The sequence below is a fragment of the Cuculus canorus genome, chromosome W (assembly GCF_017976375.1).
Source record: "Cuculus canorus isolate bCucCan1 chromosome W, bCucCan1.pri, whole genome shotgun sequence".
Lineage (NCBI taxonomy): Eukaryota > Metazoa > Chordata > Aves > Cuculiformes > Cuculidae > Cuculus > Cuculus canorus.
Window position 1 is genome coordinate 19,742,616 of NC_071440.1, and position 27,942 is coordinate 19,770,557.

Below are 27,942 nucleotides of genomic sequence, written 5' to 3' on the forward strand. Positions count from 1 at the left end.
TTTTAGCTTGCTGTGATGGGTGAGGAGAGTGAGAGCATGTGAAGTCCGTGTCTCTCTGTGACCTACCTCTCAGCACATAGCAAAGTTGCTTGGAGAAGAGGTTTCTTTGCAGACCTGAGGTCTCAAAGCTTGAATTTGCTGTGTTGATGTGAGCTGTGTTGAATTTGCTGTTGATGGAGTGGAAGGAGACCTCAGATTCAGACAAAATAGCATCATAACCTAGACTTTGAACATTGCTTGAGAGCTCTGCTCTGAAAATAATGTGTAAAAACAGAAGCAGGGCCACAAACTTAGCTCTTCCTCACGTGCACAAAAGCATGGGAGAGTGCCACGAGCCTGCCTGCCGCTGCCTCTGCCCTGCCTTCAGCCTGGCTTGTTCTCTCCTACCTCACCTGAATGGCTTTTCACTGCTGTTAGAAAAGAGAGACATAACCACCAAAGAGTGTTTGTTATTGACCCTCCTCTCGAAAGTGTATGAAGAGGGATCAGCTCTGTTTGTTAGTACCTGGTAATGATGTTAGGAAAAGTTTTTTTTCCCCAAGTCTGGTTTTATCCCCTTTGTTGGAAGCGCCTTTGGTGAGACTCACACCCTGGTGCTGTTAGCAAAACAATTTAGGTTAACCGTGCCTTGGCTCCAACTGTCTGTCAAAGGCTGAATTGCAATGCAAATGAACTCGGCTTTAGCTCTTCAAAGATAGCTGCGTTCAGGAAAGATCCCCAGAAACTTCCACAGAATTGAGGTCTAGGGATGGGGAGTGAGGGCTCGGCTAGGTGGGATTTTTAGGTACAGGACCTAATGTGTATCACACGAGGGATGCAATGTATTATACAAATACATCATACAAATATTTTCAGTAATTAAAAGGGGTTTATAAGAAAGATGAGGACAGACTTTTTATTGGGGCCTGTAAAGACAGGACAAGGGGTAATGATTTTAAACTAAAACAGGGTAGATTCAGACTAAAAGAAATTTTTTATGCTGAGGGTGGTGAAACACTGTAATAGGTTGCCCAGAGAGGTGGCAGATGCCCCATCCCTGGAAACATTCAAGGTCAGGTTGGATGGGGCTCTGAGCAACCTGATCGAGTTTAATATATCCCTGCTCATGGCAGGGGGGTTGGACTACATGACCTTTAAGGTCTCTTCCAACCCGAACCGTTCTATGATTCAAACAGATTTTATTCTTTCTCTTGGATTAGCAGCAACCCTGGTACATTTTTTTGGGACAGGTTTCTGGTCCAGGCTGACATTTACCTGCCCATGAGCAATGGCATCCACAGCAGCACAGGCTGTGGGTATCAGCCCTTTCAGAGCATCTCTCCAACCCAGGTACTGTGCTCATTTTTGTCAGCTTCATTATGCTTATTTCTGAATTTTCCATATGGGGACATACATATGGTTTGTTTAAACAAGTTTGCAGGGTTAATTAGAAATCAGTTCTTTATCAGTTATTTAATATTTAGCACTTCTGGAGTAATTTTCACTTGTGGAGATCACACATCTTATCTAAGCAAGTGCTGGTGGCCCAGCTATACCAACGGGTAACCAGAGGTGCCAAAGCCCAGATCCCTACTCACAGGATAGGGAAAGAGATGTGCCCAAAGTCACCCAGAGAACCTGTGACACGGACAAAAAATATATATTATTGACTCCTGGACCCCATTCCTGTTCTCCATCCCTTCACAGCATATACCACATTATGCTCTTTGTCACTCTGTTCATGACAGTGAAGTAATTGCAGTCATAACTGGGGGAAAAAAAAAATCTCCTAAAGACATCAATCTCATTTGTAACAGCTTGGAAAGTTAAAAATTTTAAAAGTATAACACATGTATTAATGGACATGTCCAGTGTGTCTTTCACCAGCAGATACAGGGAGGAGAAGGAACTCTAACACCCCCCCCCCCCCAATCAATTTACCATATGCATCACAGTGGAAAAGAGATTGAGGTTCTCTGAGAAAACCAGCCTCAGAGTACATGAGGTCACTCCGGAGGCTGATGAACAAGATGTTAAGCTAAAAATATTATCAAATTTCCATTTTTCAGAATGTAGAAGTGACCATTTTAAAAGCAATGGGATTTTCTTACAAGCACAGCAGATCCAGATGCTGGTGCTGTTCTGCTTTGGCACCATCCTCTGTCACCCCAAAGCCAGGTGGCTGTGTCCTGGGCACCATGCAGCTCACCCCACCCCTGAAAAGGCCTTGGCTGCTGCATCAGTAGCTGCCGAATTTGATGGGTCATTTAATGGGCAGCTTATATTTGTGCCCATTAATTTTTTGGAGGTGAAGTGAGTAGTCCATCTCTTTCCTCAGACTCCAATTTCTTAACAAAACTTAATTTTTTTATTTAGATGCCAGTAAATAATGTTCTTCCCCTCCTCAATTTTTTCATGCTGTTTCATCAGAAAGCAGATTTTGAGCAGATTTTGGACTTGTGCGGGTATAGTTTCATGAATATTTAATAAGGCTACTCCAAAATCTAGCCCCTTTCTAACTAATTTAGATCCAGATTCTGCAAATACCTTGAGCGATTCTGGGCCCGTTAAGAGTCTCCCTGCCCTGCTCACATGAATATTTGCAAGACTGGGCTCTAAAATTATCCCTGCATTCCTGCCTGCACTGAAGGCAGGCATTCAGGACAGCCAACCCCGGGAATACCCTGCCTGCACAGCACGTTAGTTTTGTCTCTTCTGTGTTTTACGGCTGGTGTTGTGTTTAGTTGGGTGCAATTGTTTTAGAACTGGATTTGCTTTGAAGAGCCATGATTTAAGAATCTTGGCTTCTACTTGCAATGCGATAACTGACTTACCAAGTGACCTTAAGCAACTTATCTGCCCACAGTTATATGAAAATGGAGCTACTGATACGTGGGTGAGCGTGCAGGACAGGGACCCTTGGGGACGTCTCCTGCCCTGCAAAGCCTGGTGCTGGGATGTCCCCAGCTCCCCAGCAGACCTGTACGAGCCACACAGCCTCTTGGTGGCTTGGTTTCCCCATCCTCCAAGGGTTCTCGCTGGCAGAATTGAAATGGAGGATCTGTGGAGCACCTCCGGTGCCAGAAATTATTACCGCTAGTAGTACCCATAACAAGAATAGTCCTAGTGCTGCGTGCTAATCATTCTTGCTTCTCATTTTGTGAGAACCGGAGTAAACTTACCCTCTATGAAATACTTTCCCTTCCTTTGGTGACAGGTGCTGTAAAAGTGCAAAGTATTATTAGCATTATTGCGTTTTGTGCCATGCTCTCTTTTGATGCCCAGAATCACATATATGTATATATTTTTTTCTTTTTATGGCTGGATGGGGTTTAACATTTCAATATTTACAGCGGGCTACAGCCCCTCGGCCATAGCCAGGCTTCGCTGAGTGCGGAGGAGCGGTGCGGAGGGGACCAACCGCTCTGCACCCGCACAGCTCTCCTGGGGCAGGGCTGGCATCCTCGGGCGCTACCGGCGCATCCTCACGGTGCGGGGCGGGGAAGACACGCAACCTTCCAGCAACCCGAGCCGCCACTTGCGCAAGGCGGTTGGAGATAAATATTTTTTTTTTTTTTTTTTCCCGGAGCGACATGGTGTCTAGAGGTCCACGTGACGGGGCCGAGCCCGGGCCAAGCCGGGCCGGGGTTACACTGCTGCGTGCTGCGTATGGTTGCCGCCGTCGCAGGGAGAGGTGGGGAGGCGGACGCAGCCGAAGGTGCAGGCAGCGCGCTGCTGCCTGCTATGCTCCCGTCGCGCCGGGCTCCGCCGCAGGAAGGGAAAGACGGAGGCATCGGTGCAGGGAGGAAGCCTCATTGCAACAGGCGGAGGGAAGGTAAAAAAAAAACGGAGGAGGAGGAGGGGTGGGCAGAGGCGGGGAAGGAAGGCAGGAAGGGGGAGAGAGGCGGAAAAAAAAACCCCAAACAAAACACCACCGAGGCAGACGCACCGGCAGCACAGAGAGAGTCGCCGGCGTGCTGCCCCTGTACCCGTGTAAGCATCGTCGTGGAGCGGTGCCGGGAGAAGTGGCGGCTGAGCGCGGGCCGGCGCGGAAGGGCGCAGAGCGGGCAGCCCGACTCTCCCATGCCGGCACCGCGCTGCTGTGGAAGGAAGGGACGCGGTCCCACTTTCTTTTTTTCTTTCTTTTCATAACAGACGGATCAAGACTCCGTGTGTGTGTATTAAAACCTTTGGGAAGAAGGAGAAAAAAAACACCCAAACCCTGCATCAGGACGACTTGGGCTTTAAAAACGGATACAACACTCTGGATGAACTTCTTGTTTGTGACAGATGTTTAAACCGATTCCGACATTCAAATCTTAGGGTTGGTGTTTTGTTTTTTAAAATTCTTTTTAGTAAACATTATTTTGACTTGCTTTTTTAATTTTTATCTTTTGATTCTGCCCTGCGTCGCATCAATCCCGTCTCGTCTCCCTCCCCCCATCACTGGCGAGTTGATGGCAGCTGTGGCCCCGAGAAGGCCGAGGATCCCCCGCCGCGCTCCGCAGCCGCGCAGGGCGGCGCGGCGCTGGCGAGCTCAGCCTGCCTTCCCTAGCGCGATGAGCCGCAGACTATAGACGGGCTTTTTATTTTTCTTTTTTTTGAGGCAAAGTCACAGCGAGCAGCGCCCCCCCCCCCGGTTTTTTCCCTACTCCTTTAGTATTTTTTTAGATTTTTATTTATTTTTTTTTGTTATTGTTGTTTTTCGCAGCGGGCAGAGGCGCGGGAAGGTGCAGTCCCCCGCGGGAGGCGGCGGGACTCGCGGCCCCAGCGCGAAGACTGGCGCATGCCACAGCCCGCCTCGGCCCTGCCGCCGCCTTCTCCCTGCCGCCCGCTGCCTGCCGCTGCCCGCCGCCGCCACGTCTCTGCTCCCGGCCCCTTCATGCGCGGCAGACAACATGCCCGTTTTGTAGCCGGGGGGCCTTCCTCTCGTCCCGCATGTTCAGGACGAAACGCTCGGTGCTCGTTCGGCGGCTTTGGCGGAGCCGTGCGCCTGGCGGCGAGGAGGAGGCGGCGGCAGGCGAACCCGGCGCAGCAGCCGAGGCCCGGGCGCATGTTTGCGGCGGGGGGCGCGGGTGCTGCCCGGGCAAGGCGGGGCCGCGGCAGCCGGGCGTTCGCGGGCGCGGAGGCGGAACTGAAGGCGCTGACCCATGCCGTGCTGAAGCGGTTGAAGGAGCGGCAGTTGGAGAGGCTGTTACACGCCGTGGAGTCCCGCGACGGAGCGCAGACCCCCTGCCTCCTGTTGCCCGCCAAGGCCGACTCACGCTTGGGCCAGCACTGGTATCCGCTTGCCCGTGCTACTCTGCAAGGTGTTCCGCTGGCCCGACCTCCACCACTGCTCCGAAGTAAAGCGGTTATGTTGCTGTGAATCCTACGGCAAGGCTCAACCCGAGCTCGTCTGCTGCAACCCGCACCACCTCAGCCGGCTCTGCGAGCTAGGTGGGCGGCTGGGAGGGCGAGGAGGGGTGTGGGGTGGATGGGGGAGGGGGGCCCGGCGGGGGGAGAGGGAATATGCAGCCCTACTTGGCTCCTTGCCCACTGAATTGTTTTTTTTTTTTTTCCAGAGGGTTCACCCCACCCCCACCCCCCACCAATAAAAAATTCCTTTACATTGCAGTTCTTTATGTGATTTTTTTTTAAATTATTATTTTGGGGAGGGGGGGCAAGCCTTCTCCCCCCGCCCCCGGCGTCCCCGGGTTCTTCGCCGACCCCCTGCCATGCCGGGGGGCCCCGCCTGGCGCGTTGTCTGGGCCCTGGCGCTGCCGCGGCTCCGCTGAGCCGAGGAGGCCCAGATCAGACATCCCGAGCGGCAGATAGCAGGGAGACTGGCGCCAGACGGCCCCTTTTGTTTACTTGACAGCTAAATATCAAGGCAATCACCACCTCGCTGTCCTGCCTCCAACCCCCAGAGCTAAGACAAACAGTTTAGCTAAAAAATGCCGCTGTTATCATAAGTTCCTATCTCTTTTTCTCTTTTACTTTTTTTTTCTTTCTCATGTCTCTGCCTCTATTTTCAATGTACTTTTGTAATTCCAGAGTCTCCCCCTCCACCCTACTCCAGATATCCAATGGATTTTCTCAAACCAATTGGTAAGTGGACTTTTTCAATGCAGACTGCAGATGAAAAAAGGGAAAATGGGCGCCTTTCCCAAGGGGAAACTTTGTCTCCTGCCTTTGTCACACTGCGATGCATTTAACTTTTGGGCTGCTTGCCTGCTTCTGTGCTTTCTGATAGCCCCGGAAGAATTGACCTATAATTTATCTAAGACACCCTCTACACAGAGTAGGATTTTTAAACTCTGGCAGGAAACTTTAGGAGGGATTGCAATGCAGCACAGGCCTTTGCTGCTTGAATCACTTGGAAAGCCAGGAAAACCGTGGGCTCCAGTTATAAATGGCAGTGGTGCAACTTGCTCCCACATCTCTAGATGAATTTGTAGGGATGTAGGTTGGAATCCAGCACAGCTTGGATTAGCGTCTCTCTGATGGCTGGGAATCCCAATGAACCTTGACAAATGAAGTTAGTAGAAATCTTTCTGTTTCAAAGGAGCCTAATTCCACCTTGTTGGGTTGATAAAATTAGGGAAGGGGATTGAAAAGGGATGCGTGCGTCCTGTTATCTTTTTTTAGCACTGCTCTGCATGCCTGTTGCTTGTAATTGGATGTCAAGGTACCAGGGGAGAAGCCCTTTTGAGGCTGGCACCAGCTCTTAAACATTTGGCAGTGAGCTCACCAGGTGTGAGATAAATGGGACTGGAAGAAGGAGGAGAGGTGGGGAGAATCAGAAAGGTGGGGAGAGCTCTGGAGGAGCAGCTCCTGGCTCTCCCAGGATTAGTGGATTGGGAGGGTTGGCTGGAGCATGGTGGTCTCTGTGATCCTGTCCTTTGGTCAGAGCAGACAGGAGGGGCATGGCGCTGCAGGGAGGCAAAGATAGATATTTCTTTATTTTTGGCCTGAAGAGCAATTTCTTTAAAATTACTGCTCTTTAGTTTCTTGAGACTAAAAGGAACCTCAGACTTGAGGTTGCTCAGGCACATGGGGTACCGTTGTGGAGTCCTATCCTGCCCATTACTCCCTCAAAGGCTGGACTATTGTTTTTCCCCTCTAAGAAACACTAATAAGTCTTTTTATGACTTGTGGAAACAAGCGTATCTGTTTAACAAACAATTGGTTTGCAAAGCATGAAATATTTTGCCTCATCATGAAAAAACAGAAGATAAAGGCTCATGAATGAAAGAGGGATATCGGGAGTAGGTCCAGCATCCCAGCAAGTTTTGAGATGTAGAAGAGTTATTCCATAATATACTCTGAGGGTCTGCTGTGTGGAGAAGTTTTGTGGGTTTGGGTGAGATGGGCATTGTTTTGACTGTGTCCCTGCAGTCCTCCCCCAAAAGTTTGTATTTCTGCTTTTATTGCCTTTCTTTCTACCCAGTGATGGTCCTGGCATGGATTGCAAAGGAGTTCGGAGATGCAGGAGAGAGGGGTTAAAGCTTACCTTGATTTCCTGTGAAGATGTTAGGATAAATCTATTAGCAGGGTTTAAACATCCAATCTGCCTCTGCAGGACCTCATTTGCAGTTAGTGAGATATTTATTCATTAGCAAGGCTTGACATAAGGTAGCAAAATGTGTGTAAACAGAAAAGCTGCAGAACATGAATGTGACATTTCAAAAGGAAAAGTTATTCTTATCGGCCAATAGGAAGTGATTAACACTGCCCATCGGAAATGCAGAAACAACTGGGTTACTCACCAAAAAATCCTCCTTTTTTTTTTTTCCTTTTTAAAAGAATAATACATTTGCCAGCTGAACTCTGACTAATGGGGCTGTGACAGGCACAAGCAAAACCTGGAAGTCTGTTGTTGCAGGTGGGTTTTGCAAGCTCAGGGTTTCTCAGTGTTTCCTCTGTGGAGGGACTGAGGGTTTCACCTCCCAGCATCAGTGCCATCTCCCGTGGCAGTTTTTTTCAGCTGTATGTTGGAAGATTGCTCTCCATGGGCTGTCTAGATGGGAGAGGGACAGTAGATGATGATGGGAAGGTGTGAAGCCTTTTACCTGGCTGATACACATAAACAATCTTCACTAGGAACTTGGGGTGGGAGTGATCCCTCCATTTAGACTTGGGGAACTGCATCTCCTAATGGAGCTGGGAAACATGCATCCAGCAGGAAACTTCTGCTTTTCTATCAAGCATGATAGTGGTAATAAAAATATTTAAGTACTTAGTGCTATGTCTTGTAAGTGCTTCATATGGACAGACAGACAGGAATACCTGTACCAGCATGGGCTCTGGCAGCAGTCACCAGTTCCCATGATCATAGAATAATAGGATGGTTTGGGTTGGAAAGGACCTTTAAAGGACATCTAGTCCAACCCCCCTGAGGTGAGCAGGGACATCTTCACTTGATTAAGTTGCTCAGAGCCCCGACCAACCTGACCAATGTTTCCAGAGATGAGGCATCTTCCACCTCTCTGGGCAACCTGTGCCAGTGTTTCACCACCCTCATTGGAAAAAAATATTATTTCCTTCTATCTAATCTGAATCTACCCTCTTTTAGTGTAAAACCATTATGGTGGGGAATGCTTTTTTTTTTTTGGAGGTGATGGAAGTTGAGACTGTGTTGCTGGCTGGAGGAAAGCGGGGATGGACAGGGAGCTAGGGGTTCTGCTGCAGACAGTGACATGACACATAAGTCTGTGTGTTGATAGGATAGATCTGGTATTTGTGCCCCTGCTGTAGAGTGTAAAGATCTGCTCCTGACAGCCAGGTTACCTGAGGGAAGGCTGTAGGTCTAGGCTGGCTTGCTTGTTCATCAAGGAGAGGACTTTCCCTCTTCCTTATGTGAGGTGGTTGCAAGGGATGGGTGAAGGTGGCTTGCACAGGGCCAAGCTCACTATGCAATCCTGGAGGTATGTGTCGCTCAGCATCCCTAATATCTATCCCTGCAGGATAGACACTTGCGGCTGTGTTGGAAGTGAGATGGATAGTGGTGCCCCCAAATAATTCAAGCAGATATTTGACCCATCATTAGTGGGACAAGGGGCTGCAAGTGGCTGTGTCCATCATGCTCCTGGGTGGCTGGTCATGGTATTGCTGGAGTATGAGAGTGCAGGAAACCCACCGATGTTGCTGCAGAGCAGAATGTGGCATTGACTTTCAGAGGAATTGGAGGTTTGGCAGCTTCCAGGAACTATTCAGCACCTTGCAAGTTTGGACTGATGGCCACCAGGAATAGTTGTATGTCTCTGTGATGATTTTATATTGCGGGAAGGCAGTTTTGGGAGGAGATTCACATGCAGTGAACTTGGGTAAACCCCTGATACTATGACCTCTTAGTGCTGAAAATAAATGAGCCCAAGTACCCCCTACTAGCAAATGCGCTTGGCAGATCTGTGGGTGATGGGGAAGAGTGCAAGGATGAAACCAGCCACGTGTAGGGCAGAGAGCCTAGAAGGGTCCTGCTTTTGGGCTTATCCCACACCTGACTATCACGCTTGGTCTAGAGTCGAGGCACATCAACTCTGTGTCCTCTAAAGACACTTCAGAGGGTAATTAATAGATGTTAATTAACTGTTTGTTGATGATGGGACACAGGAAGGGAGTTGACAGTTGTAAAGAAGTCATGAAAGCACACTTGGGCTTTCCGTTGATGGATAGTGCAGATCAGGGAGTGGTGTACATGTTTAGGGAAGCTCTGAATTTGTCCTTGTTTTCAACCTCAGTGCAGAAATGCCAAATGTCAAGTGGATTTGCAGTCAAACTGGAGCAGCATTGCTGTAAGAACCAGCCTCACTCCTTTGCTAGGGTTATGTGTTTTAAGTGGGATAAGATTCTCTCCTGCCATCCTGTCCAGTGTGCTAACAGAGGACCTGATCGCGTATGATTCCTAGAGTAAGACAACATGGAAATGGCAAATTATGTCCTTTATCCCACAGAGGCTCATCAGGGAGCTGTAACTGGGGGCAGATGGAGCCCAGCATGGGGCAAGGTGGTCCAGCCTGCATTCAGAAGGGATCTGTAGCCCAAGCAGTTGAAGCCATCTCAGGGCAAGGGCAGGGGGAATCTTCTGTCTGGACTAGAAAGGGTTAATAAAAAGAAAAAGCATAGTTCTTTAAAAGCATAGAAAGTACAACAAAGTATTTAGGGAGTGTATCGTATACAATATTTCACAAGTCCATTTCCTGTCTCTTTACTCTGATAAAATAATGTTATGCAGACAGGAATTTCTTCTTCACTGGGATTTCAGAGATGAAAACTGGAAAAAATACTTTATCAGTAGGGAGAAAATTATCTCAGCTCTCCTGGTGGTGGCCTTTGCTTTGAGATACAGCCATGAGGAAAATGATGTCATTAGGGAGCCCAAATTTAATGAAACCCAAAATCCCTGTCAGCCTGCTGAGGACCAGAAGGTTGTGTGAACTTCGTGGATCTTCACAGACAGAGTGTTCTTGAGCTTGTCTCCCCATGGTAGTGACTGAAAAGCTGGAGTTTGCCTATAGGACCAGGGGATCGGTGTTGGTTCCTAGTTGTTGTCACCTGGAAGAACAGGCTTGGGATGGAAAGGTACAAACCTTGAGCTTGAATGCTTCCATGCATCAGGAGAAACCTCTAATGGGGCAGCTAGTCTTACCCTGTCCTTGCCCTTTGGTGATAGGTGGAGGAATAGATCCAGTTGCCCACCTGTTCCAAGTGACAGCAGGGTGTAAGATCTGCTAGCAGTTGGCAGTGAAAAAAAATGAGCAGAGGAGTGCAAATGTAGACTGTTTGCCACAAAAGGGTAGCAATGAGAAATTTCCCTTTTGGTTCCCTTTTCAGTGAGTTACAGGTGTTGACCAAATTGGGTGTGTAAAGCCATGATTTAAGCATTTTTGGGAGCTCGCTTACATCAACAACAACCACCTTGACCTCATTGCTCAGTGACTTGGCCAGAGACATGGCAGTCAGTCTGTAATTTTTCTCAGTCTATAATCAGCATTGGCTGGTGATGAAGCGCAGAGTGCAGCCTTGATTAAGACAATGAGTTAAGGTGCATGCTTCTTGATGAACTGCTGTCTCTGCACGGACAATTAGTAATTGCTTCCTGTTAAACTCTTTGGAATGTGTGTTCTGCTTGTGGTGATGCTGGAAGCCTGCAAAGAACTGCCTATCTACTGATTTTTTTTCTTTCTTTCCTCTGCTCCAGCAGATTGTCCAGACTCTGTGCCTTCCTCCACTGAAACAGGGGAACTAATAGTCCTAGCCCCTGGGGGGCTTTCAGGTAAGATATCTCTTGTTGTTCTTGATTTTGGCCGCAGGTTGCGTTGACCAAGGGTCTTTATGAACAACTAAGTGATGCTGGGAGTTTTGGGGATGTGAGTCATTGAGAAAGGCATGCTTGAAGGAAGAATTGGGTTTTGTTTCAGTAGCAGCTACATACCTCTCATGCAGAGGATGTGTTGAAATCCCAGGTGAGGTTCTCCATCCCTGAAAGCCCATATTTCCTTTGAATTCCAACTTTGCGCTCCATTAGTTTTTGGAGTGTGAAAGGAAGAGGCATGTTGGGGGAAGGTGATGTGGTGTTGGCCACCTGTTCATTCAGATGCATGGATTATTGGAGCAGGTGTGGTTGTACCGTGCAGAAGGATTTGATGGAACGAGTCCAGAGGAGGGCTACAAAGATGGTCGGAGGGCTGGAGCACCTTCCCTACGAGGACAGGCTGAGACAGTTGGGCCTGTTCAGCCTGGAGAAGAGAAGGCTCAGAGGAGATCTTATAGCGCCTTCCAGTACCTGAAGGGGGGCCTACAGGAAAGCTGGAGAGGGGCTATCTGTAAAGGCTTGTGGGGATAGGACCAGGGGGAATGGGTATAAACTGGAGAGGGGCAGATTTAGACTAGACATTAGGAAGAATTTCTTCACCATGAGAGCGGTGAGGGACTGGAACAGGTTGCCAAGGGAACTTGTGGATGCCCCATCCCTGGAGGCGTTCAAGGCCAGGTTGGATGGGGCCTTGGGCAGCCTGATTTAGTGGAATGTCCCTGCCCATGGCAGGGGAGTTGGAACTAGATGGTCTTTAAGGTCCCTTCCAACCCTAACTATTCTATGATTCTATATTATTTGCTCAAAGTCCCTAATGAGTATTAATCAAACGGAGGGGGAGAGGGATCAGAGAAACTTGTTGCTGGGTTTTTTTTTTGTTTTGTTTTTTTGTTTTTTTTTGGTTTTTTTTATGCAGAAGACTTATGGGTTTTTCTTTATTTTTTTTAATATTGGAGTCTATAGCTTTAGGGAAGAAAAAAAAAGAGACTGTGAAAAGAAAAAAGATAAGAAACAAAACAACACAATAAGGATGTTGTTAGATATATATTTTTTCCTTTTTCTCCTGAAATACACCCATTGCAGAGGGGAGGAGAGAGTTCAGTTCCACAGGATACCACATGAAATAAGCGGAGGAAGTACTCACTTTTAAAAGTGGGCTTTCTGTAAGGTTCAGCTTATTTATAACATCTCTGTCTGGCTACTCTGCTCCTGTCTGGTTTCTCTGCTCCCAAAGGGAAGGCAGGGAGTTGGGGGCTTGAGCTGCAGGAAATAACACAACTCATTCCTGGTGCCTCTCAAAGGGCTGCAGGAAGGGGAGCCCCAAGTCCTTAATAGAGCCTTCTACCCAAAGAAAGCATGGTTCCCCCCTGAAAATGCAGGGTTTTTTTACGTTTTTTATTATATTTTATTATTTCATTGGATTAGATTTATTTTTTGTCTCCCTTATCAAGGGTTCTTTCCCCAAGCCTGGAAACAAAACCTTTTACGATCCTTAATCACTCTTTTTTCCTCCCCAAATGTAATTGTAGCCATTTAGTTTAATGAGGAGCTGATAGGAGAATTGACCTTATGAAGTAATACAGTTAGCTACCCAAGACCTGAAACAAAGCTGAATGGCTCCACATGAAAAAGCATTTGTTTTGAATTTGCTCTGGTTTACTGGCATCTCCCTTCTGCACGTAGAAGTGCAGCACTCAAAATTCCCAACTGGAGAGACCCAGTCGAGATAGGAAAATAACGTACTTTGCAGCAATCCTCCAAAGCTCATTTTCTCCTTTTTTTCTATACCCCCCACCCCCCATATTTTAGTTAGCAGAAGAGTGTATTTGAAGAGAGCTTTAATGAGTTATTGGCAGGATACATGAGGAGCACTTTGGCTTGGTCTGACCCGAGTTTGGGCAGATGGAGATCGGTGATGCTGGGTGGAGAATCCAGCATCCCTCATCCCCTCCAGACCAGGGCTGTCTGGGCTGAATTTGCAGTTCCTTGAAAGGGTGGCTTAAGAAAAGCAAAAAAGCCCTAATTTTGGTATATTTGTAAATGATCAGGAGGCTGAGGAAGGAAGACATCACGGGTGGATGGTGGTGGTGGGTTCCCATAGCACCATAGCCACCAGTTATGGGCAGTGGATGCTGGTGTAGTAGTGGTGTTCAAAGTTAGTAGACCTGTCCTAACGTCTGGAAGCTGAAAGGGCAAGATTTAGTGAGGCAGATTGCTCTTGGCACTAAAAATTTGGTCATGGGGCCAACCTGAGGGTTCACAGCTACTCTGGCAGGGAAACCGTGTGGAGAGGATAATAGCAAAGGACCATTAAAAGGGGCATGAAAGCGAGTGCCCTTGCAGCTCTCCATGAAGATCCTTTGATGAGAAGAAGTCTCTGGTCTGGCCAACACCAGCGTTGCAGTCTCCTGGAGCCTGAAGGCAGTTTCATTGATGGATACCAAAGGCGCTGGAGATGTGGGATGGGCAGCAACATGGCTGGGATGATGTACGGGGAGTGTTTCCCCCTTGCGATAACTGATCTGAGCTGTTTTTTTTCCTTCTTCCTCTTTCTGTTCCCCTTCCTGGCCCAGGAATGCAATATTGTGCAGTCCTTGACACTGTGCTGGTGTCCTCTTCTCATCTTAACTCTGTTGTTTCTTCCCTAGACATCCTGTTCTCTGATTGATGAACCCCTTGCTCCCGCAGAGGTGCTGGCTCTCGCTTCCATATTCTTGCCTTTATTTATTTTATTATATCTTTATTTTTCAATGGTCACTCTGTGGGTAGGTCAGGACTCCTTGCTCACACTCTCACACTGAGATGGTTGTGCTCAGGTATTATCAGATCCTTTGTATCCTTGACGTGGATAAGAAGACAGCAAAATATTATATTGGAGATAAAAATAATTTCTGTAAATAGAGGCAGAGGGTGTTTTTTCCTGTAGTTTGAGCTGACTTGTTCCCAGCAGATGTGGTGGGTTATGACTCTTCTTTCAAACAAGCAAAACCATGCTTAGAGAGCCTGGAGGTGGCTGGCCCACGGTCCAGTGGCATCTGATCAGTGTGAGCTGAATTCCCATAAAACCCGTGGAGGACCTCTACTTTAAGAGTAGGAGTGAGCTTATGGTGCTTGATGGTGTTGGTGTTGGGTCTCCATGGGATGCTCTCTACCCAGCCCTGAACATCTACCTCTTGACTGATGTGTTGTGTGAGGCTGGTGGCTCTTGGCTGTTGGAAGATTGTGGTGCCTGTGGTGGGTGAGAAGGTGGCTCTCCTGCAGGACAGATGAATGGTGCTGGATCTGCAGGCAAAGCGAAGCTGTCCAGGAAGCCTAGAGCTGGCCATGACAGGGGAAAGTAAGGTGAGCTGACTTGTTTCTTCACCACCTCTGCTGCTTTTTTATTTATAGGATTTATTCATAAAATATCAAACCTGAGGTTTACCCAGATTTCAGCCCAATCCTGTTGACTTACCCTGGCTCTGGAACCAGCCCAGGGTCTCCTGGAGCCAGTGGATGCTGAGTGACAGTGCTTGGTGGGTGCTGGACCAAGGCATCTGCAAGGCTTGAGGCCGAGACCCACAAGAATCTTCCAGAGCAAGCACAGCCTCAGTTTCTCCCTCCTGACTCCTCTGCACTGAAAAGATGGGAAAAGACCTCTGGAGGCTGGAGAAGTGTAAGCATCGCTTCCCTGTTCTGGCTCTCCTGGGGGTGGGATCTCATCTCGTTTAAGGGACCATTTGGCTGAACAAACATTTCATTCCAAAAATCACAGGCCTCGCCATGTAAACAGGATCCTGTGTGGTTTTTTTTCCAACAGAGTCCTACTTGTGTTTTCCCATTCCCCCCTTTCCACCTCCCTCTTGTAGAGTTTATAACCTCCTGTGTAATGCCTTTATTTACAAATTGGCGTCCCTATTATATCTGAAATTGAGACATCTTCCTGTGGAATTAGGATTGTATATTTGTCCTAGGGATAAACAATTGCTTGGGAATTTTTATTTTCAATCACTTATCTTGGTTATTTTTGAGCATACATCCTTTAATGTTTTTTAATTTGCTTTGAGCATCACAAGGCATTGCAACCCTTTCCTTCCAGCTTGTTGGAGACCCAAACCACCCCCTGCTTACTTAAAAAACCACCATTCCATCCTGGAAAAAGGCAAGATTATTAGGGGTTAACACCAAGATGACAGCACTGGAGCATCTGGAGCAAAGGAGGCTGCCTGCCAGACTAAGCACCTCCTGGCAGCTTGCCTCACTAACTATGGCCGGCAGGGAAGAGTGATCTGATGCTTGGCACTAGCCCTGGGGCTCCTGGCTTGGCTGCCTGTTCTAGCTCCTTTGGCCCCGTGGTTTGTTTTCTATAAGGGAGGTCTCACCCTGTGGGTTTTAAAAAAAAATGATGGCAGAGGTGCTCCTGTCATTATATGCTGGGTGTTTTCATATAATCATAGAAATGTTAAAGTTGGAAAAGACCTCTTAAGATCATCCAGTCCAACTGTCAGCCCAACACCACCATGCCTACTAACCATGTAATGAAGTGCCAGATCTACACATTTTTTTGAACACCTACAGGGATGGTGACTCCATCACTTCTCTGGGCAGCCTGTTCCAATGCTTCACCACTCTTTCAGTAAAGAAATATTTCCTAATATCCAATCTAAACCTCCCCTAATGTAACTTGAGGCCATTTTCCTCTCATCCTATCACTTGTTACTCCGGTGAAGAGAGCCAACCTCAGCCTTGCTAACACCCTCCTCAGGTAGTTGTAGAGAGCAATATGGTTGCCCCTCAGTCTCCTCCAGGCCTAAACAATCACAGTTCCCTCTGCTGCTGCTCATAAGACTTGTTCTCCAGACCCTTCACCAGCCTCATTGCCCTACTCTGGACACGCTTCAGCATCCAGTTTCAATCCATCCCTGTACAGCTTCATTAAATCCATTTTTTCCAGCAGCGTCCGACAGCTTTTCCCAACCAAATGGTGCCTTGAGAGCTGCTGACAATAAAAGGCAAAGGCCTCACCACCAAGCAAGTCCTTCATGGTGAGGACAATGATGGGTACTGCTTTATCCCACAACCTGTCACTTTTTAGGGAGGAATCAGGACAAAAAAGATGAATTTTGGAAGTTAGGTGTCAATTCAAACTATGCTCTGCTCGCAAAAGATGTACCAGATATGTGCCAGCAACTTGATCTTTAGTAGACATTTAAAACTCAGCAGGACAAAGACACTCATAGAGGAGTAGCCCCAGGCTGGCAGGGATGCGGGCTGCATTGTCTCCATCCCTGCTGTCTGCCATCGGGTAGTCACTTACACTGGAGAACCAGTAAAATTAACCACATGCATTTCCCTGCTGCCAGCATGGGGGGGATGCTATTTCTAATAGCAGCAGCCAGCACCGTAGACACTCAATGGCTGGTGGAAAAATGGGGTACAGTCCATTTTAGGGTGCACAGCCAGCTTAATTGACCCATGCCGCAGACTGCCTGCCTGCTTGCTGGCTGTTACAAAGGAACTTCATTTCCAGTTTATTTTTCAGTGCCGGAGATATTAACTGCTCAGATCACAAGTCTCTGTTCTAACCACCCTCTTTTTTTTGCCTAGAATCGCTATTTTTTCACCGCTCAATGGCGTGGCCAAGGCTTTGGCTTAGCTCCATTGCTGCCAGGTTACTGTCCTGCATCACGGCTGCTGTTGAAGAACAGGAAGGCACAGAGAAGTGAGCAGCCTTATCCTGCACGGGTCTGAGGTTGAGGAAGGGAAAGGAGCTCGACGTCTTGGAGGATTCTGCCTGCTGGCTTTGGATTAGTGCCTTGGGATTTTGTTTCTTTTTATTTTTTAACTGTTTTAAGAAAGAAGTGTCTTGGTGTTGCTGGCTGCCTCTTTCTCTGCATTTTATTTTTTATTTTATTTTTTTTCTCTTCTCCTCTTTTCCCTTTTCCCTTTCCTTTTCCTTTTTTAATACAACAAAAAAGCTTTTCTGGGCAATCATTTTCCATCCCCATCCAGGGAAGGGTGAAGGATGCACAGACCTGCAGAGTAACCACCCTTGAGGGGGAGGGTTTCTTGCCAGTGGGCTTGAGCTGTCAGGTCCAAAAAGCTCTTTTCCTGGGTTTTTTTTGTGCTACTAGGATGTGACATGGCGTTGCTAACAGATAGCACCTTTTTCCCCCTTTTAATTTTCATTTTTTACTTTTCCCTTTTTTTTTACCCTTCCCTCTTTTGGGTAGCCAAATACATGATGGATAACATTCACCCTGTTAATTTAACAGGAACATTGGGGCAAGAGCAGGAAATTGCCAATCAGTACCTTTTATGAGGAAAGAAGCCAAAGAAAAAAAAATACAAGAACACATAGTTATTAGTGAAAGGAAGAAAGTACTGGAGGAGGAGGAAAAAGGAGAAAAAAAACCCTCATCCCATGGCCCTGCTTTTCCAAGGGAAGCTGCTCCAGTACTTTTTATTTGGCTTTATCATGTTGAAAAATATTTGACTAGCAAGGTCACCTTTGCTTGAGCACGACGCTCGAGTTTCCTGAGGAATTTATTTTTTTTCATAGCTTTTCGTACTTTTCATATTTTTCTCAACTTCCTTCCCCAAACTGTGAGGCCTAGGAAGCTCCTGGCCTGGAGACTAATTATGGTTTGGCTGCTCAGCCCTTCAAATGATCCGCCACCCAGTGTCATTATACTTGGTTTTAAACTTGTGAGGGAAAAAAAATACCTCACCCTGTAAGAGCTGGCTCAGTCCTTCTCTACCCTTTTAACCCTCGCTGTATAAAAAACAACCCAAAAGCACCACGGGGTGTGTGCAGGGGGTCCTGGTGATGCTTTCGAGGATGCTCCTCCATGTGCAATAGTGCAGGTACCCAGCTCTGCGGTCCTTCCTCATCCTTCCTCAGGGATGAAGTAAGATGCCTGGTGGGGTGCTGGGTTTTGGGCGAGCTATCTTTGGAGTGAAGTCCTGGCTCCTGTGGGGTCCCAGCTTTTCCCTGAATACCTGAGCAGATAGATGGAAAGGCAGATTTCTCCATTAAATGAATATTTAGAACGCTCAGGCTGTTAAACCTTCAAAGGCATTGTTGCAAATATGTTCCTATATGTGTACATAAGAAGCGAGGCCATGGGTCAGTTAGATATATATATATGTAGTTATATGTTAATATATAATTATAGATTATATATATGTATGTACATTGGAATATATTCAATATATGAATTATATAGTAGGTTGAATATATTCAACATACTCAATATATTCAGTATAGTGATTATATAATTAATATGTTGAATATATTCAACCCCTATATAGAGAGAAGTTGAAACATCCCCACACACACACATATAGAGGTTGAATAGATTATTGTTTGTAGAGCCGCCATGCTGAAACAGTAAGAGCTGGCTTTGCATTGGAGAAACTCGTGTTTCGGAAAAGGTGGGTGAAAGTTTCAAACACCTTTGCTTCTACAGTCAGCTGTGGCATCTGGTGATTTTCAGTGATGGAAACTGATGTGTTGAATTTATAGATGCTAAAAATTGCCAGGCATCACTGCAAGGGGGAGCTTCCTCCACAGCAGGGTAATGCAAAATAATGCTGGAGGGGTTGTGTGTCTGTTTGCCACACTGGTATGCAAGGTGAGGTTTGTTGAGTGGAAAAACAAAGAATATAGCAAAATAGTCGAGAAATTAAACTGTGAGATGGGGTGCTGCTTGCCCATGCAGGATGGCTGCCAAGTGAGCCCCTGGGAACACCTTCCAGGCAGAGAGGACGGAGTAAATAACTCCACAAAGTCATCTTTGAGGCAGGAATCAAATAACAGTTTTATTTGAAAAAAGATTTAGGAGCTTGAAGGTACATCACTGCATTTGAACTGATTAATTTCCATTTTCTTTGGAAGCTGGGCTGAGACTTCTAGCTCATTATAAGGAATCTTCATACGTGTAAGCCTGTAGTTTTCCTGTTCTTGTTTACAGCCGAGCATGGAAGAATGTATCCCGGTGTCAGGAGCATGAAGCCTTGATACACCTGAGGTTATTTATAGCGAGCACCTGGTATGCTACTGTGTATTGCTGAGTGGTGGTGCCGAGCCCCCAAATTTCCTGGGCTTTGCCCTGTGGAGTGATGCTGCTGGGGCTCGATGGTGCCCCAAATCCCCTGGGCTTTGTCCCCCATGGGGAGGAACGCTGGCTGGTTGTTGGTGATGCCTCCCTGGCTGTGGCATAGTCCCTGCCTGGACATGGCTTTGCTGCTGCCACCGTAAGCAGGGTGGGATGAGCACAAGGGCTTTTTTGGGGTTTGTTTTTTAAATCTGGGTGCTGCCAAACTGCCCCATTTTATAGCCTGGGGCAAACCTCTGCCAGCCTCCATCCCGCGAAGGGGTGCCAACTCTGCCAGAGCACCAGAGAGGGTTAATTACTTAATGAATGTAATATTCTCTATAGTTGCTAAGTGTTATTAATCCAGAGCAAAGTGAGAGGGAGGGGGTGTGTGCGTGACCAGGCTTATGAACTCTGCCTCAAATGCGTCTGTCCTGTCCATCCCTCACTTGCCCCTTACCCGGTAGGGGCTGATGCTATCCATCTGTTGGTCCCATCCATTCCTGGGCAGCAATCCTGCCTGTACACGAGTGTGCTTCATCGCCTGCTGTTAGGAATAGGTGTGATTAGATTATGAAGGCAGACCAGAAGTAATGATTAACTTTTTCAGTCTGCATGCTGTCTAAAGTCTGACGCTGGGTGTTTTATTTTCCCCCCTAAGTAGGCCCTGGCCTCATGTTGACAGGTATTAGGTTGTAAAGAAAGCCAAGGAGAATGAAGGCAAGGGAGGAAGGGGAAAGGGGGGGAGAGCCTTTTCCATCAGATCCGGGACTGGAATTTATTGGTAGAATGCAGTAAATGCTCCAAATGCCAGCCCTGCTAACAGTTTTATTAATTGTTATGGAGCAGGGCACAATGGGTGTGAAAAGGACTTTTGTTCAAACCCTGCTTTTTCCATGGTTTATATCTCTGCAAGAGATGCTGCTCTGGAAAAGGAAGCTGAGGGTGGTCTTTTTTCTTTTTGACCGGGGTGTGTGTGTGTGTGTTTAACACATTTATGTCTGTTTTCAGTTTTTTGGGGAGAATTCTAGGTTAGTGTTCTGTGAGGAGAGGCCTTTTTTTTTTTTCTTACTGAAATGAGAGCGAACAGCAATGCTGTATTAGGTATCTGTTTAGAAATCCTGGACTGCTCTGCTTCAGTTTTTATTAAAGTCTTTACAAGGTTTTTAATGTGTAACCCACATAGCTACATGTTGTCAGTGAGAGCTGTGGCTTTCCTGGGGCCATATTCCCCTGCCCTCCCCTAGGGCATGCCGGGTACCCGGTGACCTTCCTCCCTATGCAACAGTTGGAGCTTTATATTTTAATTGCAAAAGATTTTTTAAGGTCTTCATCCTCAAAAACTTACTCGGTGGCCTCCATTCAGAGGTTTGTGAATCCCAGGGCTGACACAACCCAGTGCTCTTCTGTGGCTTCAACATCCGTGTCAGTGATTTATCCCTGCGCTGGAAGAGTGATGGGCAGGAGGGGCTGTCCACAGTAGTACTCAGCACAACCCAAGTTAAAAGAAATATTTTAGCAAGCTCATCCTCAGGTCTGATTTGCGTCATTGTAAGTCAGGAGGCCTTGTGTGCGTGTTTCTCCTTCTCATAAGGTTTCTGGGTGAGATGTTGGTTGGGTATCAGTGGAGAAGAGGTGTGTCTTGGTATCTGCTGAGGATGAAGCATGGAGGTGTTTGCTCATCTCTAGGAGCTGGGGCTGGTACTAGCCCTGAGTCACTTGCGCTGGCTCAGCAGCATCTCATGAATACTGGCTTGGGCTTCCTGCATTTTCTAGAGGAGCTTCTGGCTGATTGTCATTAAAATGTGATTATTCTGGATTGCTATCATAGGCAGGAGAGGAGACTGGAGAGTGCAATGGGGCTGGCAGAGCATCCTGCAACACCTCCTAAAACAGCAAGTCTTCCCAGGACATCCTACCAAGTTGCTGGAGAACAGCAATGGTGATACATGCAGCAAAAAAGGATTTCTGGACATTTTCCACCTGGACCCACATGACGCTTGCATCTATCCATGGGGTTTTAAAAACCCGTGATGTTGGTAGCACCCCTCTGGAAGAGTCTCCCCTCTTGAAGCATCCCTTCTTCGCCACCCAACTGCAGATTGGAGCTTAGGGAAGAGATTCCCATCCTACTGCTTTGTTTGAAACAAGGGAAAAGTTTCCCACACCTTTGAGGGGGTGTAGTAGGAGAGCAGATAAGGAAGAGTCTCTAAATTAAAATTCAAACCAATTAGATTGACTGTAAACAACCACAAAGAGGCCAATTTATTTGTAAATATTATGAATGGATTTGGCTGGCTTCTCAGCCCCCACCCTTCTCTAAGGCTTTTCTCTGAGTTGAGTTGAAATTCAGCCTTCAGGCAAGCACAGTACTCTATAATTTGCATGGCTGGTGAAGCCCGAAGCCTGGTATGGAGGAAACTGGAGGTCAGCTGGCTCCTCTCTAACCGCTGAGACAGGCAGACAGGCACTTTTGATGTGTGCCTGCATATTCCTTCCCTCTTGTAGCTGCAGCCTTGCTTAACTATTAAAGAAAATAGGTACAAAAAAGGTTCTTATCTTCTCAAGTCTTTTTTAGCTGTGGTAATTGATTAATCACTGTAATTAGACAGCAGCAGTGACTAATAGGATGTTTATAAATCAAATTTCTGTTTTGGTGGACTTCATGAACTTGGCAGTTTCACTTTGGTTCTTTCTTTGCCATGCTTTGATGCAGGGGACATTGGAGAGCTGGGACTTCCTTCACACGGTATATATCAATTGCCCTGTATTTTTCAAGCTTGGATATCCTTCCTGGGGCAGCTTTGACATCTGCCATACTGGTGCCTGCTCTTGAGGCTTTGTAGGTCTGCAACAACATGCTTGTAGGGACCCTTTCTTGGTTTGTTTTTTTTTCTTTTGTGTCCCATCTCTGAGTTAACCCTCAAAGGTCAGGGGTGGGTTCCAGGTTGGGAGAAGGTTGACTCAAGGCGCCACCAAGTTGGGCTGGGAACCATAGGGGATGTCCTCAGGGATCAATCATCTCTACTCACCATCTAACCTGACCTCATTTTTGTCCTGATTTCACCAGAGACTTTCCTAGCCATGGTGAAGGTGATGGAAGTTTCTTGGTTGGGTCCCAAGCAGAGCATTCCCAAGCTCATAGGTCGCTGCTAAACAAGAGTCTGAACCAAAGCCCTAGTTACAAGTACTGGGAAATTCCAGACTCTTTCCCCTGATGACTTCTGCCAAATTTTATCCTCTGTGTCCCCAGCAGACTTGCAAGGTTTCACATCTGTTGGCAACATCTCAGCTTCTGGATACTAGCCCTTAAAAAACCTTCAGCAAACTGAAGTCTTGGAGGGAAATCTCAGGTGGACATTTATTTTCATGCAAGGTTGGCTTTATTTTGCTAGGAGCAAGGAGCCATTTAAGTGATTGGGTGGACAACTTGTTAATAAATTGAAGAAATAATCATAAGGCTCTTTAGCCTGCATGACTACTGTATATGTTGAGTAATAAGATCTGCCTAATCAGATAGACACAAATTTATGGTCTAGCCTGTTCAACCCATGGATTAAGGACTCTGTAAGTACCTACTGGCATGATGGGCTGTAATGGCTTCTAAAGAGATGTTATGGTCTATTGTGTTAATAATCCACAGATTAAGGTCTCCCTAAGTATGTGTTGACATAGAACTGACTGTCACAGCTCTTTAGGGGCTCTTGTGTTGGCGCAGTGGAGGACCTCATGGGCTACCTTGGGTGGTGGCATCCCTGCAGTAGGTAAGGGTTTATTTTCTCTGCAAACAACAGGAGCTTAACACATGACCATCCTCTAAATTAGCCTTTCAGAAATTATCCCAGCCATTTAAAGTGGGGGTGGGGGGTGGGGGGTTGGGTGTTGAGGAATCTGAAGCTGTCTAGCCCTTGTGGGCAGGGAGATATAAAAGGTTTTGGGGCAAACTGCTGTGGGTGGTGTCTCCAGGACTGTCACACAACTCTATTCAAGGTACAAAGACCCTTTTCTGAAAAGCATACCTGGAAAATCTGGCTTTGCAGGATTTTCTTGGTTTTTTTTTTTTTTTTTTTTTGTTTGTTTATTCCCTCACCCAAGTAGCCTGTAAATTACCTGAGAGACTAGAAAGGAAGTAAAGTTTTGCCTTTTTGATGCCTGTTTTTTCTTTGCTTTGATGAGCTGTGTGGTTGCACGTTGTGCTTGGTATTCTCTTAACCTTCATGTAATGCCTGTTGACCTCTTGAGTAAGAGTTCAGGGGGTGTACTTTTCCTGAGATCCTTGCCAGTAACACAAGGGGCAAAACTGCAACTGGAGTACCCTGAGCTGCCCTGAGGACCCTCAAGAAGAGCGTGCAAAAAACCCTTAAAAAAACTCCAGGGTTTGTGTCTTCATCTCTTCCATCTCCATGAGGAGGAGAAGATGAGGGGCATGGCCTCTGCCCCGGGCTGCAAATGCCATTTTAAGGTCAGGACGAGAGAGATTACTGGGCACGAGAACACACTGAGGTTGATCTAAGCCTTGGCCTCAGCCAGATGACATGTGCTGACAGATTGTCCAGGCCAATTTTTTTTTAGCACAGATGCCCTCCATGTGTGTTGATGGATAAAGTAGGAAGGACCCATAGGTTCATCTACTCATTGGCAGTGTCCACATTGTTTGTTTTCCAGCAGAAAGCTGCCTCCTGGGAAGCCAAGCAGGGATCTCACCAACTCTCTGTGTCTCTTTGCTGCCCCAGGAGCCCACATCTGGGGCATGGTCCTTTTAGGAAAGATCTGTAAGACCAGTCTCCTTCTGGTGCTGATTTCTTGGTGGACATATACATTAATTTATCCATTGCCTTTACCCATTCGTGTTGGCTTATCAATCATGTGTGCAGTGTCACCTCCACAAGTGGCCCAGGTGAGGGAACCACAAAACCAAGCAATCTGATCTAGTTGAAGATGTCCCTAGTCATTGCAAGAGGGTTAGACTAGATGACCTTTAAAGGTCCTTCCAACCCAAACCATTCTATGATTCTGTGAAAACAAGGAGACTTTTGTTAGCAGTTCAAGGTAGATGATGCCATGGTGAGTATTGTTTTGGGTTGATGTTTGGTGGGAAATCCAGCCCCAGGGATCACAGAGGAATGAGGGAGAGGAGGGAGTGTGATGGTGAGAAGAGCATGAGAAGATGCTTTGGGTCAAATCTGCTCTTGAAAAAAACCCAAACTATAAATATATTTATATAAAAAAGAGTATAGATATGTAGTTTGAAACACTTCTGCAGTTGGATAATTTAATTTGCATCTAGTCTTAATATCATTGAGGAAAGTTTCAAATTACGGGCATTTAAAACCTAATCAGGGATGCAGTTGTAATTCCCATTTTCAGTGATGAGTTATTATTGCAGATATCAGTGACAATTTAGATAGCTCTTGACTTGATCAGATGGGAGTAGTCCCAGTACTGGAGTGAGATTACTCAGTGTGTGCTAAAACTTGCTTTTTTTTTTAGAGATTGGTTGATTACAGGAAAGCCTTTATCTATGTCAAAACAAAACAAAACAAAACAAAACAGAAGATCCCCAGCCCACCCTCCCCTCCTATGTTCATGAACTTGGCATTGGGACAAAGCTGACAACTGAAAGCTGGCCAGGAGCTGCATTGGGTTTTTGGGGTGGTTTTTTGTTTCAAATTCAGTTTTTGCTGAAGTGTTTTGGTTTCTTCCTGAATGAAAAAAAGAAAGAACTTTTCTTCCCATGCTCCTAATAAAACTGCCGGAGCTCAGAAAATAAACATACAGATGACGTGGTTTCATTATCTTAAAAATGTAAAAATGTTGGTGCATCAAGGAGAAAGCCACAAACAGAATTTTTCTGCCACTATCCAAGTGAATGTGAGATTTGAGTCCTCCTGCCACAGCTTGGGAGAACCATGCATGAGGCTGTTATTGATAAATTTGGGTGTTTCCATGCTGTGAATATCCCATACCCACCTTCACCTGAACCTCCTTGGTTCAGAAGCAGTTTTTAATTTTGGGGGGTTATTGCTCTGGCATCCCATCCTCCAGGATTTCTGTATAGATGTTGCATTTTCTGCAGCATCCTTCCCCAGATGATAGCAGCAAATGGAGGAATGCTTAATAGTGAAATATAATGCGGACATTTATAGCATTAAACATTATCATTATTTTGATATTGACTGCCTGCCAACTTTGCTGGCAGACAGTCAATGAGGAGGGTGTGGTGGAGGGGATGGTGAAATGGTCAGATGGGGACGGATCCAGGAGCATCATCTCCCTCGATCCAGGAGCATCCCTCCCAAATCCCTCTGTCCTCCCAAGCATCTCTCCCCAAATTCCTTTATCTCTCAGGGCAGGTGGGGGAAACACCATCCCGGAGGTGTTTCTTGCCCTGCTGGATGCACCCTTGGGTGGGGGACACCCCATTTAGGTTGGGGTGAGGTAACCCAAGCTTCCCACCACCATTCCCCCTTGGTCTCATCACGCGGTGCCAGGTTTCAGCAGGATATAAAGTTACCTGCAACAAAGTCTTGGAAGGCACCAAAAAGGGGAGGTGGACACACCTCAACAGATGCTTTCCCTGGGGACCACTCCACACTGCCAGGACTCCCATCCCCGAATTCACCCAGGAAGTGAGCATCTCTAATTTTGGGGCATATGCAGTCAGGCCCAATTTTAGTAGCTGCCTTCAGCAACTGGAGAAATATTTTCATTGCTGGCATAGAAACGAAGAAATTAAAAGTGAGTGTCTGGGCTTCTTTTTCTTACAAAAGCACAGTGAAGGGCTTGAAGTACAACTCAGAGAAAGGAGGAAAAACTCCTATGCTGAGGTAACAGGCTTATTAATAGCAAAAATTATAGAAAACAGAGCAGCCAGTGTGGTCGCTGCCATTGCTCATGCTAGGGGGGTCTTGGGGTCTGGGTCACCCACCATCCCCGGTCCCATAGCTGCTCCCATGGTACAGGTTGATTATTTTGGTAGTATTCACTAACTTGCATTTCCAACTTGATTTTTGTTTTAATGTATTATTTAATGTGATTATAGAGATGAATGGTTCCTAGGTCTTAACATGCCTACTGAGGCTGGAAGGAAATTACCTGCTTGAACAGTGCCAGGCTGCTAGGGGTCCTCTGTCAGGAAAAGGGGCTTTTCACATTTCTCAGTCCCCACTTTGCTTTTTCCTCACACATAGTATCCTTGCTGCTTGTAGGGAGTAGCTACAGATGAGGGAGTCAAAAGAAGGGCTATGCAAATTAGTTTTGTGTGTTTTTTTCTTTTAGTCTGTTTGTGTCAATGAGCACGGATTTCTGGTGCCCACACTGCTGCTGTCTGATGGTGCTTCCTGTGGGTCAGGGCTTCATCCATCTTCTCCATCCTCTCAATCACCCAGGCTCTGCCTATAGGCAGGGAAAAGCCCTATGAACTAGAGCAGATGAGTCCTTGTCCCTCTGGTCCATGGGGTGACCTTCAATGTGCTTTTATTAGCAGCACCTCTTTTCTTTTGGCATCTGTAACAGTAGTAGTTATATGGAAATGGTTCCTATTGTCTGCTGAGTGCAAATAAGGGGTTTTAGGGCCTTTGGTCTCGCTGGATGCAGCTGGCTGGAACAATCCTCATCTCTCCTGTTGGCAACTGAAGGTGGTCCTAGTGATGGTTTGGGTGAAAAAGTGACTGTGCCACAGGTTGCCGCTGGTGGGTCCTCAAGCCACTTCCGAAGGTGGACCTGGCAATTTAGGAGGACCCACAATTGCTACATCGCTACTAGAGCTAGGCAGTGAAGCAACATAGTTGACCTAAACCTGGGTCAACTTAAATGGTATTAATGTGGCCTTGAGCACATGGCTTTTGGTAATGATGGATTTGGTAATGATGGTAATGATGGGCATTGGTGTGTGTGTGTGGATGGCATCATGAAGATATGAGCAGGCAGGACCTGGTAGCGTTGCATACATATTACCCCTGTGGTGCTCAATTTCTCCTTTTCTTCCCTTTTTTTCTCCTATTCTGTAGATTCCCAAGTTCTTCAGGAGCCAGGGGAGTCGGTTACACTGGTGCATACGGTGGCATACTGGAAGAGAAAAACACGTGTGGGTCGGCTGTACTCTGTCCAGGAAGCCCTCCTGGATATCCTTCTATGATCTACCTCAGGGGAATTGGTTTCTGCCTCGGACAGCTCAACTCGAACAACAAAAGCCAACTGGTGCAGAAGGTCCGCAGCAAGAATCGGGCTATGGCATCCCAGCTTACCAAGGAAAGTGGACGGCGTGTGGGTGTACACCGCAGCATTTACCCCATCTCATCAAGTCAGCCACACTGGACAACCCTGACTCCAGGACGTTGATGTTCACAAAGTGTTTTCCAGGGATTTTTCCATCAAGGCTTTTGACTACGAGAAGGCATACAGCTTGCAGAGACCCAACGACCATGAGTTCATGCAGCAACCATGGACCGGATTTACTGTATCAGATCAGCTTGTGTGAAAGGCTGGGCCAGTGCTACCACGAGACAGTTTCATCAGCAGTTGCCCTTGCTGGTTGGAGGTTATTTTTTAATAACTGATGACTCAAGGACAGAGTGGACTCACGACATT

General features: G+C 46.7%; 1 pseudogene; it reads left to right on the plus strand.

The window, feature by feature from the left end:
* The first annotated feature begins 4,917 nt into the window (after window positions 1-4,917).
* LOC128850259 (mothers against decapentaplegic homolog 7-like) lies at window positions 4,918-27,904 on the plus strand (annotated as a pseudogene).
* Window positions 27,905-27,942: the final 38 nt, after the last annotated feature.